Below are 19,380 nucleotides of genomic sequence, written 5' to 3' on the forward strand. Positions count from 1 at the left end.
TTGTGGCTCCATCATCCCTTCCTTTCCACTCTTCCTTCATCACACGCCCTTCTCCTCCCTCCGAAGTCTCTGCCTCCCTGCCATGCGCCCTTGTGATGACATTGACGGCCCTTGTGCATAAGCGAAGGTAACTCTCTAGCCCACAAAAAGACCTCATCTGCAAAGTCCTTTTTCCCACGTAAGGAAACGTTTACAGGTTCCGGAGATTAGGATGTGGATTTTTTGGAGGGGAGGAGGCGTTGTCCAGCCCGCCACAGAGGCTGTTTCTCACCATGAGACCTGAGTCATTCGGAACTTCTGTGAGTTTTGCTGAAGGGCCCAAGTGGCTTCAGACCTTCAGGGCTCTGTCTTCAGTTAGTACAGGCGGGAGACGCTTTCCTGCCTTGGCTTGGTTTTGAGGCAGTGTCTGTTGATCTAAAGGAGGGGGCAAGAAGGAGTTGTGCGCTAGGACGAGGACTTTCGACAGGTGGTTCTGAAGTTCATAGTTGTCACATGTTGAATAACAAAGTTGCCTCGGGTTCTCTTATTTTCCTGCCCAGACTGAGAGCTGAGGACCTAATCGCTTTAGAGTAGGGCTGCCCTGGGTGGATCTGTGCAACAAGGAAGGCGATGTTTTGGGCCTATAACTTCCTGCACCAGAGAGGTCCTGTGCCTCAGTTTCCATCCTAGTCTCAATGTTCAGTGCCGTGCTGTAGGCCATGCTCCTGGCTTCTTGCAAATACTTACGTACACTCATCAGTAAGGTGTCGCCTGGGAGCAAAGCACGACCTTTGGGGAATTTGGATTTAATGGTGGGCTGCCCCCTCACATCCATTAGGGTGGGACTGTCCAACCAACAAGCAGAGAGGAACAGGTGTTGGCAAGGATGGAGAAATCGGAATCCTTGAGCACTGCTCGTAGAAATACCAAATCATGCAGCACGAGAGTTCCTCAGGAATTTCTAAAAAACAGAATTACCATGTGGTCCAGCAGTGTCACATCTGGGTACGGACCCAAAAGAGTTGAAAGCAGCCTCTCAGAGAGAGAGTTGCACACCCGTGTTCCTGGCAGCACTAATTCAAAACAGCTAGAGGGTGCTGGTGACCCAAGCGTCCACCGACGGATGGAAGGGGGATAAAACGTGGGGTGTACATGCAACGGAATATCACTCAGCCCTAACAAAGGTAGGAGGTTCCCATATAAGCTACAGCATCAGTGAACCTTGGGGACATCACATTAAATGAAATAAACCAGTTACCAAAGCCACATCCTGTATGGTTCCACTCCTGTGAGGTACCGAGCACGGCCAGATTTACGGAGATGGAGGATCGGTGGTCGTCAGGTGCTGGGAGAAGAGAGGCGTGGGGTGTGTTACCCGACAGTGCCAAGTTTCGGTTTTGCAAGATGGAAAGCGTTGTGGGGTCGGGTGCAGAACAACATGGAGGAACTCAACACTGCTGAGCTGAACACACATGGTACTTCCTCCCTGACCTCCGGCCGCCACGGATACGGGAAGGGGGCTGACACGGTGCTACCCCAGAGGCGAAGCAGTGGGAGCAGTGGCGTGCGGTCAGGTGCCCAGAAAACCGCTATTCCTACATATGAAAGGCACCATGCGAAAATGTGGCTTGTATTTTGTGAGTTACGGTAATATTAGCAGATGATTGATGCGCGCTCTACAAAGACTCAAGAAAACAGAGCTGTGGCCGTGAGTCATTAATACTGCCTGTATCTCTGACGCACAAAACAGAATCAAATACCAGCCATCTCTTCTTAATGCATCACAACTGACGAAATGCGTAGTTTGTTAATGGCGGATGGAGCTGTTCTTACAGGACAGAGGTTTATGGCCCTTCTGATGGTGCCGTGCAGAGACACTAGGATTTCTTGCAGGTGAGGACATGGTCGTTTCTGCTCCCCGACGGTGATCCTAACGCTTCGGGAGCAATGGTTTTATTTTGGGGGAAGGGCACGGTGGGGGGAGCATTTCACCATCCACAGGGCGCGGCCGGGTGAGCCGTGGACGCCGAGTCTTCCCAGGTGACGACATAATACAGGAGATTTTGCATTAAGAAAATTTATATCCTTAAAAAAGAGGAAAATGTGTAACTTTTCTGTTTTACTTCTTTCCCTTTTCTTCCTCTATAGGTACTTTTCCCCTGCCTGGTAAATGGTTTATTTCCACGGTTTTCCATCTGTTCTCTGCCCTCCTTTGTGTCCACCAGGGCCGCTAGAGTGGAGAGGGGGCCGGTGCCGTGAAGCAGAGCAGAGTCTGGGTATGGGGGTGGGGTGCGGGGGCTGAAGAATGCATTGCGCCCCCCCAAGAAGGCAGCTGCTCCCAGCCCCAGGGGACTGTGCTAGCCGGGGGGCAGGGACCCAGGGCTGGCCTTTGCTGGGTCCTCAGACTTTGAAGAGAACACACAAATCCAGATCATTCCATGAAGTCTCTTGTTTTCTAAATATTGGCCCCCAAATCCCTCTTTTTCGACGCTGTGCAGGAGACTTGTGTCATTCCCAGGACAGCCATATCCCTGCTTCTCACACCGGGAGCCTGGGCACCTGCGCTGTGTGGCGTGACCGTGGGACTGGGGGGTTTGGGGAAGGGTTACTCGGAGCTGCAGGAGAAGCATAGTTAGGCTTTCAGGAGCTTGAGTTAAGCCTTACGAGGTCCCCGTGGCCTCCACTATGTGTCATTGCCCTCTGCTGCCGCGACTCTTCAGGGAAGGACTGAGGGCCCGGTCCAGCTCTTGCCTCGCAGAGCAAGGTCTCACGTCTTTGTATAAGCCCTGATTTTTCTCCAGAGTGACACTATGTCCAGGGTCACATCGGTAATGTTTCTGAGTCAAGGACCTCTTGCCTAAGCTAATGAAAGGCATAGATCGTATCGACCCTGAACTTGTCCGATCGGACAGAACTTTTCATATAATTTCATAAACTTCGTGAGGCCCGAATGATTCGCAGGGCTCCTGTTACGAACCAGTGCTGCGTTCCTACTTGCCTCTCCCAGTTGGAGAGCCTCTCTCTACCGTCTTTATCGCCCACCAGACCGTAGACCTATGAAGCCAGGAGTGTGGCTGGGTCACGGCTGCGGACCCCCTGCTCACCTACTACCTGGCACTTAGTCGTCTGCTGAGAATCTTCAGTGAATGACCGAATGGGTGAGTGACAGTTGAGGCTCTGAAGAGCCATCCGCTCGAGCAATCAGAGAGAGAGCGGCAGTGCCCAGAGGTCCTTTAGAGAAAGACAAGGAGAGCCTGACTATTTCTGGGGCGGAGGGAGCCTCCGTAAGGGAGACTGACGGGTCTTGGTGAATGATCAGAGATGTATGAGGACAGTCGGGGAGTAAGAGATTTAATAACGGGAAGACCTGGAACACCACTGGGTTTAAGGGCTCAGCCCCTCATGGCCTTGCTGAAACCGTTTTAAGGGAGCATTTGGGTCCGAAGCCAGCTGGCAGTGTGCGGAGGGACGGATGGAGTATGAAGACCTTGGGGAAGCGAGTGAGGGGTTTGGGGCAGCCTGGACTCGGTGGGGGGAGGGCGGAAGCTGCGGAGGAGGGTAAGGAGAGATCAGGTGATGTGATTTTAGGAATGGGAGAAACTGAGCGTGCACCCCAGGGCGCGGGAGAGCAGAACTCCTGGGTGTAACGGTCAAACCCCGCTGTCTCGGTTTCCTCCTCCTCAGTGCCGTGAGCCTTCTCCTGCCCTGATGGAAACCCCAGTAGACCTTGTGATGTTTCTTATCACTCTTGGGTTAGGCAAGTCCTGGGGCCACTTACGTCACACATCAGCCTCAGTGCACTATGGATATTGTCCCATCTCCTGTCATCATAAAAACTTGAACCTCCTTGAATTTAAGAACGCTTCAGGGCACCTGGGTGGCTCAGTCGGTTAGGCGTCCGACGCCTGATCTCAGCTCAAGTCTTGATCTCAGGGTGGTGAGTTCAAGCTCTGTATTAGGCTCCGTGCTGAATAAGATGTCCTCCTGTCCCTCGCTGACCCTTTGCAGTAGGGGAGTGGCCTGTTGCTCACTCCTCTGTCCCACGGGAGGTGCGGAGGAAGGATCTTCCTGTTGTCCAATGTAGGGCCGGGCAATCTGAGCCTCGATCCTGCTTTATCAAGGCGGCAGGGACTCTCCCTCCTTGGGCCTCTTCCCGTGCTCTTTCCGCCTCTGGCTTAGCGTCCGCCCCGCACCCTCTAACTGCTGGGGTCCCTGTACTGCAGAGCTGCCTTTTACTTCCAGGTAGTTAATTCATAAATTTACATATGCATTTTAAGCACTTATTTTTTTCAAGCTTTCCTGAGCGATGATTGACAAACAAGAACTGTGTGTACTTACTGGGGACAGTGTTCTGGCACAAAATGGCTGCCGAGGTCAGGTCAGGGAACGCGTCCATCACTTTACAAAGTCACTGTCTTTGAAAGGGTGGGAGCCCTCAAGATCTCTTCCCTCGGCTGACTTGGAGCCTGCAGGCGGTTACTAACAAGCGCGGTCACCGTGCCGTCCGTCCGATCTCCGGAACTCCCCGGCTTGAGATTCCGTGTCTGCTCTTGGCCCAGCGCCTCGCCGCTCCCCCCAGCCCCGGCCCCCGGCACCCGCTGTGCTGATCTCTGCTCCCTGACGAGCCCCGTACGCGGGAGCAGTCACTCCCTACCTGTGTCTCTCCGTCTGGCGTCTGACACTCGGCAGGACGCCCTCAAGGTCCATCCGTGTGTTGCAAACGGTGGGATTTTCTTCTTTCTCCGGCACGTCACGCCTTCTCGGTCCAGTTCACCCATCGACGGACACGTAGATGGTTTCTGTGTCTTCTAGGGTGCGATTCTAGGCCTTCCTTTTTTTCTGTTTTGCTGACGATTTTATTTAAGGTGGTAAAGCGCACGTGACACAAATTTTACATGTTAACCATTTTATGGTATCGGATTCAGTGGTGTTCCGTGCACTCGCACTCCTGTGCACGCATCAGCACTTCCTGCCCAGTTCCCTCCCCAGTAGACACTCACCCCTCCCCACTCCCCACTCCACCCTCCCCCACCCCCGCCGAGTCCCTGGCAGCGGCATCTGCTGTCTGTCTCTGGACGTCCTGTTCCGGACGGTTCGTGCGCGCAGAACCATACAGTCCCGGGGCTTTTGCTTGGCTTCTTTGACATCACCCACGGTTTGCGAGGTTCGTCTGTGTTGTAATGTGAGTGAGTAGTTCCCTCCTTTTCTATACCGAACTTTAATAATGGCCCTTTTGAAAGTGGTCACGGGTCAACATTTGCTCTGGGTTCCCTGTCTGCGTCCCAGGAGTCACACACCGAGAGGTGACACCCCTGTCTACCCGGGCTCCGCTCTGCTCCACAGGCCACTTTCCCTACCCCTGCGGCAGGGAGGGGTGAGGGGGTTTTCTGCTGCCGGGAGCACTGGCCGTCAGGCTTGGGTCAGACGGTAAGACCCCCTGCTCCGGGGAGCACCTCACTCTGGGGGAGCTCTCCTCACACATTGTCCCCTGAAGGCCACTCCCTTACCAGCTGCTTCTCAGCTTCCGACTTTGGAACTCCTGCCCCATCTCCCTGAATTTGTCGTCTGTTGCTCGAACGTCCTCTTCCCAGGTGAGGACAGGAAGACTGCCGTTTAAACACCACGCACAGGGGCGCCAGGGGGGCTCAGTGGGTGAAAGCCTCTGCCTGCAGCTTGGGTCCATGATGCCAGGGTCCTGGGATCGAGCCCCGTGTCGGGCTCTCTGCTCAGCGGGGAGCCTGCTTCCTCCTCTCTCTCTGCCTGCCTCTCTGTCTACTTGTGATCTCTCTCTGTCAGATAAATAAAATCTTAAAAAAAAATTTTCTAAAACATTTCTAAACACTACGTACAGTTGAAGCCACGGCGCAAGGAGAGGGAAGGTCTGGAGACACAGGAGGGAGGGAGGGGCTGGTGGGAGCGGAGGACCCCGGAGTTCGGGGACGAGGTCAGGCCATGAACTCACATGGCGGTTTGGTCTTGGAGAGCAGGAGGAGAGAGCTCATGGTTTATGACCACGTTCTCTTTGGGGAAGAGGAGGAGAAGTCACCCTTAAGAGTGGGAGCTAGGCCTTCGTGTGGGGGGTCATGGGAAAGTGATAAAGGTCTGGAGTCTTTTCCAGAAGGAAAGAGAGTGGGTGAGCCAACCAAGGACAAAGGCGTCGTTGATGGCGGTTTGGGGGATCTGGGAACATCCGACAAATCTCTCATGAGAATTCCTTGACAAAAGAACTACTATGAATTCAGTTGTACTTGGATATGAACTCAAATTTTATGATTTGTAACATAATGTCCTCCTATCTGGAAACCAGTAGCAGAAAGGGGATCTAGTCTACACAGCCTGGAGACACCCAGATTGGGTGCGTCGTGAATTCACAGAAACCTCACTGAGCTCAGCAGCCTGCAGAAGGTGTGTAGCTCGCAGCGTGGCAATCGCTAATCTTCCCAGTTCTTTCCAGGTGTAAAATCTGAGAGTTTTACCAGGAGGCCGGGGTCTCTGGTGGCACCAGAAATGGGCCATTTTCCAGGGCACTGCTTCTGGGGGCTGTCTGCGGTTGAATGAGGCATCTTCTGGGCGGTGCTGGGGGTGCCCGCCGGCTCTGTGCTAGGTGACCCTGTAATTAGTGGCATTACTCATTAATAACTAATTCAGGCTGATGATTAATAATTAGCCATCCTAAATCCAACATATAATTTTAACATATAATTATAAGGCACAGGAACCATTAGAGGCTGTTAGTTGAAAGGGCTGTCCTGGATTTGTGTGGCTGCTGGTGTCTCAGATTCTATACACAAATGTATATAATGGAAAAGGGTTTTTTTCTCCCTTCCTAGGGGAATATCACTGGCTTACACACGGGGAAATCCTTACATGGAAAACCCGATTTTTCTAGACTTTTAAACAGAGATCTCTTCCCTAGGCATCAGCACATGTATTTTAGGAACCAATTTTGTGCTCAGCCTTGTAGGGACTTTAGGGGGACAGGGTTGGTGAAGGCCGTGGTCCTCCCAAAGGAGGTGCTGGGCTGGTTGGAGACCCGGGACCCAAGTGGGCACAGTTGCATTTAAGTGCAAGGAAGTGTGGCTTGACGGGAGGGGGGTTAGCTTTGTGAGTGGAGCGGATGGAGAGCTCATAAAAACCGTAATTAATGTTGGAATTTTCCATGTGCCGGGTTTTAATCTTATGCTGTACACATTTCAAATCCATCTACACCGGATGCCCTTGGAAGTGAGTATCATCATGGTCTCCATTTCACAGACGGGGCGAGCACTTTTCTCAGGGTCACAGGCTTAGTGAGAGAGAAGCGAGCAGGCCAGTCACGTCGCCCAGAGTCCGCACTCTTCCCCATGTGCTGTCTCTCTTGGAAAGGATGGGACTTTCTGGGACTTGCAGGCTGACATCGCATGTGGGAGACAGCACAATTAGAGGGCTGGGAGTGAAAAATGAGTGTGTTTGGGGTCCCCAGACTGCCCTCAGGTGTGATGATGATTCAATAGAAGGACTCACAAAACTCAGAAAAGCAGCCATGCTTCCCTTTACCACGTTGTTAGAGTAGAAGGGCACAGATGGAAATCAGGAAAGGAAAAAGATGCATAGGACAGAGTTCAGGAGAACCAGGTGTGAGGTTCGGGCTGTCCTCTGCCGTGGGGCTGCACAGACAGCACCTCATGTCCCGGCGGTGACACCGAACCGCAGGTACGGAGCAGGGCCAACCAGGGAAGCTCTCCCGAGCCTTGGCCTTCCCGGTTTTCAGTGGCGGTCAGTCATGGAGGCACGGCGTGCCGGGCGACTGGCCTTGGCCGTGCAGTCTCCGCCTCCCTCACCCAGAGCTTAAACTAGTGTGGTCCAGGGCCTCAGGCCCGCGAGACACTCGAAGCAGGCAGGAGACCTCCAGGGCCTATCGCTTATCTTCCAGGGCCCCGGCCAGGGCTAGTTCTTTCTTTAGAACGTGCAGGATTGGGGCAACCCAAGTCCACGGAATTAACCATGTAGGACACCCGGAGGTTGAGGGATCTGGGGTGTGGTGAGGAGACTGAGGGTAGGGAATGTGCACTGAAAACGAGAGGAGAGATTCCAGACCAAGTGGGTCAGAACAGGAAGTCCACGTCACGCAGAGTTCTCCAAACCGAAGAGAGGAGCCCAGAGTCCACCCAGCGGTCAGACGAGGTGGACGATGAAACACGGATGGGAGAGACAAGTAGAAGAGCAGTTGTCTTGGCCTGGAGAAGGGGCGGGGAGAGGAGGGACTGCTGATGAGCAGGAGGCCTTTGGGGGAGTGATACAAATGTCTCAGAAATGATCTTGGCGAGGATTGCACAATTCTGTGAGCATACCCAACACTGTAGAATTGTGCAGGCTAAATAGACGAATCGCGTGGAATGTGAATTCTATCTTCGGAGCGGATGGCCGCCGCGGATGGCCGACCTTGCAACAAGATGAAGACCGTTGGGTGTTAATTCTTGGCTCCCAGTCTTGTGCGGTCCCCTTTGGAGGGACGTGGCCGGACAGCACAGAGGACGCAGCTGATTAAACTGGGGCAAATCCCAGAGCAGCAGAACGTCGCAGTGGAGTCGCTAGCAGAGATGGGGCAGAAGCTGACCCCCGCCCAGAGTCAGCCAGGTCTTCCTGGCCACCGTGGGCTGGGCCTCTGGTGCTGGCCGCCTGCAGCGTGTGGGGAAGGACAGACTGAAGACCACAGTGGCTTGTACTTGCCTCTGGGTCTAGGAAAGGAGAGTCTGGAGAGGAATCTGGCTCGGGGGCCAGCTGAAGTCTATCCCAGTTCAGGAAGAGAAAAATCACAGTGGAAAAGCCTCACCTTCTTCTCCTGCCTGTGGCTGTCCAGTGACAGAGGAGGGACCGGGTTGATTTTGCTACCAGAGACCCCAGACGTGAGGCAATTTACAGTTAAAAAGAACCTCCACAAAACGCCGCTTGCTTTCTTCAGGGGACAGCCCTGGAGGAGCCCCGTTGGTAGAAGGTGTGGGTTTGGTCCTTACTCGTCAACTGTGGGGTTTCCTCTCCCTCCGGAGCATGAAGAGTTAGGAGGAGGATCAGGGCTGGGGCGGACTCCGCGTGCGGTGTTTTTCCCTCTCTGCCTCCTGAGCCTTCATTCCTGCTGCGTATGGAACTCTCTTCTAAGCAGGGCAGAGGCTTCTCTACTTGTGTTTTGGTCCTTTTCAAGTTTTCCCGTGTTTGTCCATTTTTGAGACCCCAGGTGAGAACTCGGTGAGTGAGAATGACCACCGGGGAAGGAATGGATGCGTTCTTGCTTTTCTGTCCTTTGTAAGAGTGTCCAGCAGAAGCCGCGTCCACTCCTCTGAAGCATTTGAAGTTGGGTCAGACAGTTAACTGGGAAGAAGGCCTCGTAGCGATCGCGGTTGTCCAGGACCTTGACGCAGCGTCATCCTCACGTTTCTCACTTCTGGGAAAGGAGCAGGTCCAGCCCACCTGGAAACACAGGATGGCCTGGGTCTGCTCTGCGTGGCCGTCCATGGCTGACTGCTGCCTGTTCACGGTGCTCCAAGCTGGGACGGGGCGCCTGGCTGGCTTTGTCGTTAAGCGCCTGCCCTCAGCTCAGATCATGATCCCAGAGTCCTGGGATCGAGCCCGGCCTCAGGCTCCCTGCTCAGCGAGGAGCCTGCTTCTCCCTCTCCCCCGCCACTCCCCATGCTCACGTGTTTTCTCTCTCAAGTAAATAAAATCTTAAAAAAAAAAAATTAAAAAGCTGGGAGCCAGCACTTCTCAACCGCTCTGTGTGTCGGCAGCATCGTGGGAGAGAGACAACATTGCCACAACCTGTTTTGGGGTCAGATTTGACCACTGCCTTTGAGCCTTAGTTTACTTCTCTGTAAAAGGGGTAGATGTGCCCCAGACCCATTCTGCAAGACCAGGAACAAGCCACTTGACCTCTCTGTGCGTCAGACCCCACCTGTCCGTGAGGGCAGTGACCAATTTTGTAGGATTGTCGTGAAGATGAATACATACAAACTGCTTGAAAATGCCCGTTGTAGGTGTTGTTATTAGGGCTCTTCTGTGTTCTGTGGTGGCAAGCCTGCTTCTCCCTGTAGGGGCCCTACAACTCTCGTCTGCATGCTTGGTCCATTCCTCCAACTCTGCATGGTCAGGACAGCTCACCTGACCGCTGGGTTAGCCCTCCCCGATCTCCTGCCCACGGAGCAGAGTGCCGCACGCCAGCAAGGAAGCGGCAGTTCTAACAAAAGGGCATTTGCCCTGACAGAGGAGAGGCCCACAGTCCTCCCGTCAGTCCTGTCGGGGAGGCTGTTCGTTGTAAAACAAAAGCGTGCTTACACATTGGTGAACAGACCGCTTTGGGGCGAAATAAATGGTATTTCTTAACACCCCTTCTGTACCTGCAACACCAGCCTGGGTAGATGAGTGTTTCTTTTTGCATGACACCCTGAAACCGCTGCCCGATGCCGTTCTCCTGGAAGCAGAGTTCCCAGGCAGTGCCGGGAGCCAGAGCAAGGCTCGCAGGGCAGCCGCTCTCGGCGAGGACAGACAGACGCCCGCCTCCGTCGGCCAGCACGTGCGATGACAGAGCGGAGGGTGGGTAACTCTGAGTAATTCGGGGAAGGTTCTCCTCCTCGCTTCCAAAGAGGCTCGGCGTTCTGGGCTGCCAAACAGCAGACAAGTTTCCTTTTAAGTGAAAGGTTTTAAAAATAGAAGATACTTTGCCTCTGAGTTAAATGCCCAGGTCCTGAGTTATTGCTGGACATGAGTCGGGAGCAGTGGGGCCGTTCATCCTGCCAGGCGGATCTGGCGAGGCCTCCATTCCTCAGCGGTTGGAGCTGGGTGGGTGTGATTGCGGACGGGGTGGGGAGGGGCAGGCTCCCAGTAGGCCCTCTTCTAGACGGTTCCAGACGTGCTGTCGTCCAGTCTTGTGCGTGTCTTCCTTCTCCTGCCGTTCTCCGCTCCACCTTCAGAGCCCAAAAAGCAGCTACAGGAGACTCAGACTGAGTTTGGAGCAGAAAAAGCCCTTCTCTCCCTATTCCCAGCTGCCCCTTGGCTTTCTCTATGGCGGAGTGTGGAACTCCGGCCCATTGCGTCCACGGGGCCCCGTTGCTCCCTGTCGTTTTGAGGGCACCTTCTGGATGCGGTGCCTCAGATACGGGTCGTAGCGGGTCCGAAGCCCAGCCGGCCTTCGCCGTTCGTGCACTCCCCGCTAGCACCACCAGACTCGCCGTCGCCCACCACAGACCAGCTCGGCCCGGCTTTCCCAGACGTGCAACGTTAGTCCCATTTCAGGCTCAGTTTGGAGCTGAGCCCCTCTCCACTTCCTCCTCTCTTTTGTGGAAAGACGGGGACATGTGACTGTTTTATTTCTCTTAGACTGGGGAGAAAGCAGATAGAGTCTTCCGTAAGAGCCCGGGAAATTATCCATCAGCAGTGAGAGCAGAGCCTGTGGTGTGCTTCCCCGCCGGGTGCAGCCCGCTGGCCCAGGTCAGCCCGCTGGCCAGGTTCATCTGTCCAGGTCCATCCCGCTGTCCAGGTCCAGCCCGCTGCCCGGGTCCAGCCCGCTGCCCGGGTTCAGCACACACAGCGGTTTGCTCTTAACTCGTGGGCATGCAGGCGTTCCTCATCCCGTGGACGGCGCCCGGTTTCCATGGCTGCAGTTCACCCCAGACTTTCCCAAAGCAGGAAGTTCAGGTTGATGCTTTGCAATCTCTCTGGATTTTAGGTCAGAGTTGTCGCCGGTTTGGCTCCCGCAGGGCTCTAAAAATAGCTTTTGCAGCCAACGCACACAGAAAGTCAGGGGCAGCGGGCTTCGTTTTCCCCCAAGAAGCTGCGTCAGTAAACCTCTCAGTCTCGCATCCTCACAGCCGCAGGGAGGCGGTGACGCGCTGTCTGGGCTGTTAGGGACAGTATCAGTAGGAGTAGCGTGTGATGGAGGCCGCCCCTTCGCAGCCTTTTGAGGTCGGGCAGCGTCTGCGGTCTGGGAAAGCGTCCCTGCGCGGCGGTCCTTTCTGGACCCGGTAGGATGCACAAGTCAGTATTTTGGAGTTTGACTTACGTGCGTGAAGTTCAGTGAACCCCCGGGTTCCTAAGAAGTTGAACTTACAGGAAAAACGAGAGAAGCGATCCTTGAGCGTCTTCTATTAATGTTGATTTCCGGCTGCGGCGTCCGCGGAGGCGGCAGACGGCTCTGCAGACCGGACGGGTCGTGCGGCAGGTGGGAGCCCCCGCAGGCTGCGGCCGAGCCTGGGAGCCGCGGCTTCTCTCGCTGGAGGCCGGTTTCGTCGCGGGCCCGGCTGCACACGGTGTCGTTCCTGGATTTACTTCTGTGTCTTTCCGCCTGTCTCAGAAAGGCTGACGGCACGTTTGCTTCCTCCTGCACTGAGAGTCAGACGGGTAAGGACTTGGAACCCAGGCGCTGGCGCTGTGACTTCCGTAGACGTCCCTCTGCCCCCCTCGTCCCCTGGTGACGGACGCGTGCGATTCTGGAGTACGTGGGAGCCAAGAGGCAGGGAAGCCAAGGCGCGGCCGTTAGCCTGCATCCTTCCACTGCTCTGGCCCCAGCCCCCGTTCAATGCTCCGAGGTGGACGGAATGATAAGAGCGTGTCTGCTGCGGAGTCCTTACGAAATCGCTCTGGCTTCCTTCCGCGGCCGGGACAGAAAGGCGCGGAGTAGCGAAGCCTCCGCTGACCCAGCGGCTCGTACCTCTTGAACCTTCACTACACCCGTGCTCACCCCCAGGGGGACAACTGCTGGGTCGGGGCTCCTGAGCGCAGTTTGTCCCTGAGGAAATGCTCGGCCTCCTGCGAACAGAATGCTCAGTCCAGGTGGTGGGCGGGTGGGGACGGGGTGGGGACGGGTGGGCTCGTCCCCCCGCAGCTGAGCGGAAGCCCCGAGGTCATGTGTGTCTCTTCTTCCCGTGGGCAGGGCCCCAGCAGGGGCCGAGAGCCCGCCTGACTGGGATCCGATCTCTCGGTGGGTCAGCACGCGTCCACCTCCGGGCCGAGGCGTGTGCTGGGGGCGGGCGCCCGAGCCGGGTGCTCCTTCTCCCACTCACCCCCGCGTCAGCTGTGGGCCCAGCTTGCCCTCGGGAGAGACCCCGCTGCTCTCTGACTCTCCACTCAGCCTCCCCCTTCCCTCCCCTCCCCCCGTGGCCACACTACGCCATCGTGGCCGTTTGGATGAGGCGGGTCCCACACGCATGTGGGGCCCCTGCGAGGCAGGCTCCTTCTGTGGCCCCCAGGAGAATGGAGGCAAAGCCCACCCCCGTGCCCCCCGCGCCGGCCTCCCTGGGGAACGCATCGCTCCCTCTCTCTGGGCTGCACCTGGCCCTTGTCCCTTCTCGCCCCCTCCCTGTCCCCCGTCTCCTTCCTATGGGACTGGAGGCAGAAAACCACGGGCTTCCGTTTACAGCACATCTTCTTGCTTCTCAGCACCCACCAGCGCAGGGCTGTACTGGAGTGAGAGCGCTTCCTTCCCGCTCTGAGAGCCCGGCTGGCTCCGAGCTGGGCTCCCCCGGGAAAAGGCAGTGAAGGCGCTGGGAAGCCCCCGCGGTCCCGCCGGGCACCTGAGAGCAGGGAGCAGAGGTCACGGAGCCCAAACCAGGGATGGTTCTCAAACTGCCGCCTCTAGCACGCGGGTTTGGCCTCTTCTGGAGCAAAGAGAGCACGGGTTCGTGAAGAACAGCTTCCTCGAGGCTCTTCTTCCATGCCAGGTTTTGGAGGACGGCTGGGGACGGCGGCGAAGACCCCGTGTCTCCCCGGCTTGTTCATTCCCAGCTCTCCTGAGATCCCCACCCTGTCTTCTCTCCGGATTTTGTCCTGCTCTGGTCCTGGGCCCTGGCGTCTGACCTGGTGGCCCGGCTGCAGTCGTGCACCGAGAAGCAGTGTTCCCACCTCGAACCTCGAGCCGCCAGGCGTCCCTGAGGCTCCCCTTCTCCCGCCGCCGGCGCTCTCCCAGCATCTCTCCCAGGAGCTCTCTGCCTTGCTCATGGGGCTCCCGGAGTGGCGGCTCCACAGTGAGACCCTCCACTCCACCAGGGGCCTCTCCCCCAGAACCCCGGCGTCCCAGGACCGGGGGCTTTTCTTTGGCCAGACCTCAGGGATGCATCCACTCAGAGTCCTGGCCTCCGGGAAGTCATCACCGGGCCGGCCCTGCCATCACACCCCCGAGTCCCGCATTTCCGCTGGCCTGCCGTGCCTCTTTCCCCAGCTCCGTGTCTCCATTTGGATTTCTGGTCACCCGATGGCTGACCTCTGATTTTAAGCTCCTGCAGCCCTTAAATGCAATCATTTTGCCTGAAGGGCTCAGCCGCTCCAGCCAACCTCTGTGCTTCTGGGGCTGGGACGGCGTTCCCGGACTTCAAATGACCACCGTGACCTTCCCACTCGTAGTCTCTGCGTGTCTCTTTGAATGCAGTCTCAGGCCTCAAAGTAGTGAAGAATGGTGGTTCGACGGGTTGTGAATGTTTACACAACTGGGACATCCGTCTCATCTGCCCCCAAACCCTTTGGTATCTTAAAAGCAATGACACACGGGGAAGAAACCCCCGACACCTGTCGTCATCACTGGAAAGCGGGAGTTCTTGCTTGAAGAAACTTGAAATTGCAGAGACTTCAAATCCGGAAGAGTATGAGGAGGGAGGAGCAGGGTCCGACAGCCGTGAAATGAGAGCTTTGTGATTTGTCTGTCGGCATTCAGGAGGGGGAGAAAGAAGAGTCATTTTCTGCTCTGCTTCTACTCCAGATGTTGTCTCCCAGCCCAGCAGAGAAGAACACGGACAGTGGCGAGGAGACTGGGGAATTTGAAAATCCCGTTGTAAAAAATACTTTTTTATTATGTGTTCATTGTAAAGTTAATATTCATTGTACAAATTTAAAAAATACAAGTATAGGATGATGACTCATCATCAAATCCCCGGTGATCATCACGATGACGGTTTCATGAGGGTCTTAACGTATTTTAAATGACGTGGTCCTTCTATGAGATTGATGTGCACGTGCATTTTAAAAGTCTAGGACATGCTCTAGAAGGCTCTGTTTGCTCTCTAGAGGGACCACTCTTCACTCTTGAAAATGGCCCTTCTGTCTTCCTGTCTCTTTCCAAATAATATACTTCTAGTCCTGCTTGTTTTTTGAGATGTAAGCAGGATTTCTTGACTTCCTACTCATAGCTATCCCTGCCGCATTTGCCTGCACTTTTCGTCCCCGGTCTGTCCCCCGTGGTAATTATGCTGTGATTTTGTTCAGATCATTTAAAAATATTTGTAGTACTGTAACTTAGTGTGGATGTACACGGTACACTTAGTTATTTCCTCTTTCCTGCTCAGCTTTTTGTTTCTCCTGTACGTAGTCCTTCTCTGATGGTTGCTTTGTTTTCTAGGTACCCATCACTAATCCAACGCTAGACCGTCTGCCTCTTGTCTGAATTCCCCTTCAATTCAGGAAAAGGCTCCAGAGCGCTCTGGCCCTTTGCAGTGGAATAGGCTGTGCAAAATAGCACGGGTTCTAGACTTTCCTTGCCCTCTCTCCTGGGTGTGGTCCTGTGTTCCAATCTCATGCCTTGGTTTTCTTGGCTTACCCCTTCATTTTAGTGTTGCATATCTTCAAGTAAAGTTTTTAGTCCTGGCTTGTCTAGAAATATCTGGATTCATGCTTCACACTTGGACTGATTTTCCTTCCCTATTTTGAAGGTTGTGTTTTACTGCCTTCTAACTTTCAACACGGCTCTCGGGACGTTCAGAGCCATTTTGACCTTGGTTCTTTGAAGGTGACTTGCCATTATCTTTTTAGAAATTCTTTTTACCCCACGTATTCTGTAATTTCCTGACAACGTGCTTTGGGATTTACTTCTATCCATTGTGCGGGATGCTTGGTGGAGCTTTCTAATGGAAACACATATTTGTTGTTGATACTCTTTATTTGTGTGTGCATGCATGTGTGTGTGTGTGTGTGTGTGTAGGTGTGTTTGGCGCTCTTCATTTTTGGAACTTGTTTTGAGTGTCAGACCTCCTGGACCAATTCTCTAAGTTTTTAATCTTTACCTTTCTATTTTTCATTTTTTACCTTTTGACTATACATTCTGGGAAATATGCTTCACCTGATTTTCTAAACTTTCTATTTCTGCTTTTGTATTTTCATTTTCAAGTGTTCCTATCGGTTCTATAACTCATCTTTTGCCGTAACACCCAGTTCTTGTTTTATGAATGTGATATAGTCTCTGATTACCTGAGGATATTAATTTTTTTTTTCAAAACAAAAGGCACGCATGTCTCCCAAACATGATGTTGAATCAAAGAATTCAGATCCCAAATAGTATACACTGTTTGATTCTTCTTATATAAGTTTCAAAATCATGTACCATCAATCTGCAAGGTTAGTACTCAGGATAGATAGTAGTTACCGTTGAGCAGGTAACCCGAGTAGGGACTGGAGGAGCTCACTGGGAGATTCAGGGAGACTGGTCATCGTCTCTTTCTTGACTTGAACGATGCTTAAATGGGTATGCTCAGTTTTTTAACTGACAGGACAGGGCTGAATGCTTGGGATTTTTGTGCTTTTGAAAAAAAATGTGTGCTCTACTTCAACTAAAGGTGTTCTTTAAAAAAAAAAAAAAGATTTTATTTATTTATTTGCCAGAGAGAGAGCACGCAAGCCAGAGAGCCCACGGAGGGGAACAGTAGGCAGAGGGAGAAGCAGGCCCCCCGATGAGCAAGGAGCCTGATACGGGACTTTTTCCAGGACCCTGGGATCAAGACCTGAGCTGAAGGCAGACGCTTCAACTGATTGAGCTACCCAGGCGCCCCTTGATAAAAAGTTTTCATTAGAAATGACAACTGACCGCATTTCTGAAGTCTTTATAAGTTCTAGTAATTTTTGTTGACATTTTCTTTCCCTTCATTGTATTTCCCTTTTTTATTGCGTCCACTGAAGTCTACAGAGCAATATTGAATATCGATGGTAACGGCAGATCCTTATCTCATTTCTGACTTAGTGAAATGCTTTGAGGATTTCACCATTATAACTAGTACTGGATGTTTGTTTGAAAAAGACGTCAGGTTCAGGAGACTTACTTTTTAATTTTGTAGATTTTCCTTGAAAATGCATACATAATGTTTTTATATGTCTTTTTGGTATTTATCAGTGCGATTATTTTTCCTCTTGATTTATTAATATTTTGCATTGTATTCATAGATTGTCTAAAATAGGGCCATATTTTTATCCCTAGAGTAAACTCTACTTGTTAAAATTTTCAGTATTCAGTTGATCAGTGACATGTGTATATAGTTTTTCCTTTAGATTGTGTATATGCTGTTTTTCCTTAAAAAAAAGAAAACCAGCCCTGTTGAAATAAAATTCGCAGTCATACATTTTATCCATTTAAAACATATAATTAAATGAGTTTTTTGTATCTTCAGAGTTGTACACACATTACTGTGATTTTTAGTACATGATTCATCACCCTTAAAAGAGATCATCTACTACTTTCCTCTGACCCCCACAGCCATAGGCAATCACTGATCTTTCTGTCTCTGTAGATTTGCCTGATCTGGACATTTCATGCAAACGTGGTAAGTGTGTGTGTTGTGACTGGCTGGGTTCACTTAGCCTGATGTTTTCAAGGTGTGTGTGTGTTCACTTTACTGCCTTTATGCTGAGCCTTGTACGTGTGTGGAAAAAATGACCAACTTTCCCATTTTCTTTTATGTTCTGTGCTATTTCAGATTACATGGTATTTTTCTATTCCTCAAAAAAAAAAAAGAAAAGACAATTTATTTGTAGTATAATCTGGGTCGAGTGCCTTTTTGGATAGTAATCTCGGATGACTTTTCCAGGATTTGGAAAAGTTTCAGCTTCCGGGTTTCAGCTCTGTCTCAGAAAGCTTTCCGGAGTGGCATTGCTTCCCTTCCTTTATCATTAAAACATGTAAAAGCTTCTTTATGTGTGGCCAAAGCCTTTTTCTCAGTCCTAATGGCATTTATGTAGGTTTTTTTCACTCCTTTTAAAATTAGATTTAATTTTATAATCTATTTAGTTGGCCTTTTTGGAGAACCGGCTCGCGATGTTCCGATTCCTCTCTTTCCCTATATTTGAATTCTGCGACTTCCGTCCTGTCCCCTGTCACCTTGGCTTCTTGCTTTCTACCCTCGAGTTGAAACCTCAGCTCATGTATTTTCCTTTTGCCTTGCTTAATAGCAAAAGCATTTAATGTTATGTGTTTTCCTCTGAGAACAGATCTTGCCACAGCTCATAAGCTTTTATACATAGTGTTAGAGTTGTCACTATTTCCTAAATAGTGTATAATTTCAGTTTTTATTTTTCTCTTTGATCGAAGGGTATTTAGAAGCTTTTTTTTTATAACCCAGTGGTTAAGTTTTAGAAATGTAAACCTTTATTCTTAATTTCTTGCTTCAACTGCATGCTGGTGATTTTTTTTTAAATTTTTTAAGTACGAAGGGCTTCTTTTGCAGTGGTTATTGGAAAAGAAGTGGTGTGACTCAGGGGTGGAGGTGGCCTGCATTTCAGTCATCCATGTCTGCCTCCTCGGGTGGTCCGTCTCCGAGGGGTGGCGTGAGCCCGGCTGAGCAGAGGGGATCTCTGCCCACTTCATGCCCCGTCTCAGGGGAGGGGGCTCTCGGTTAGCGCAGGCGCAGGGACGCTGGAGCAAGCATGACGCGTCCCGCACTTTCTGTTTTGTTTCTGGCACCTTCTCGCTGGTGAAGTGTAGTCATTCACCTGCTGGATCGTGAGTAGCTGCTTCCTGGCTTTGCTCCACCTGCTCTAAACTGATCGCCGGCGCCACCTCGACGCTGACCCCCAGTTCTCTGCCACGATTAGCCTTCTTCCCTGTCCTGGCCTTTGGCTCCCCCCGTCTCATTGCTGCTTCAGGGAGTCCCAGACTGGGAACCCCCTCCGGGCAGGAGTCCTGCTCCAGGGCGTGGACTCCTGCCTGTAGTGTAGTAAGTAAATACTTTCTGCATGAATTCAGGTTGAGAGAGGCTGCCTGGGTTGGGGTGGGGAGGTGTGGGTGTTCCCCAGGTTTCATTTTAGGCATCATTCGTAATGACATGGCAGGTATTTTGGTTCTGGTCTGAAGGACTACCCTGCGTAATCAGCAGTCAGCGTCTGGATTGCGGAACTCGGGCTGCGGGCCTTCTTCAGCGTCTGCCGCTGCGTGTGGATGGCCTGGCGGGGACAGGTGCGGAAGTGGCTCAGAAGGAAGCCGCGCGGCGGGATGCTCTCCTGCCCCCTCCTTGGTTCTGTTCCAGCTCCCGGGGCAGCACCTCCTCCTGCTGCTCAGACCCTCCCTGGGTGTGGTTTCGCCGTCAGATTCCTCCCGTACGTGTCCACAGACACAGCGACCGCTCCTTCGGCTTCCGCTGCTGCAACTCCGAACTTAGCTTTCTGCAGCCCCCTTCCTGCGCAGCCCCC

General features: G+C 52.8%; 1 protein-coding gene across 2 annotated transcripts in view; it reads left to right on the forward strand.

Moving 5' to 3' along the window:
• Positions 1–19,380, forward strand: part of GALNT17 (polypeptide N-acetylgalactosaminyltransferase 17) — a 417,968-nt gene that overhangs the window by 226,275 nt on the left and 172,313 nt on the right. The gene's annotated exons all lie outside the window — the stretch shown is intronic.

The sequence above is a fragment of the Mustela nigripes genome, chromosome 11 (assembly GCF_022355385.1).
Source record: "Mustela nigripes isolate SB6536 chromosome 11, MUSNIG.SB6536, whole genome shotgun sequence".
NCBI lineage: Eukaryota > Metazoa > Chordata > Mammalia > Carnivora > Mustelidae > Mustela > Mustela nigripes.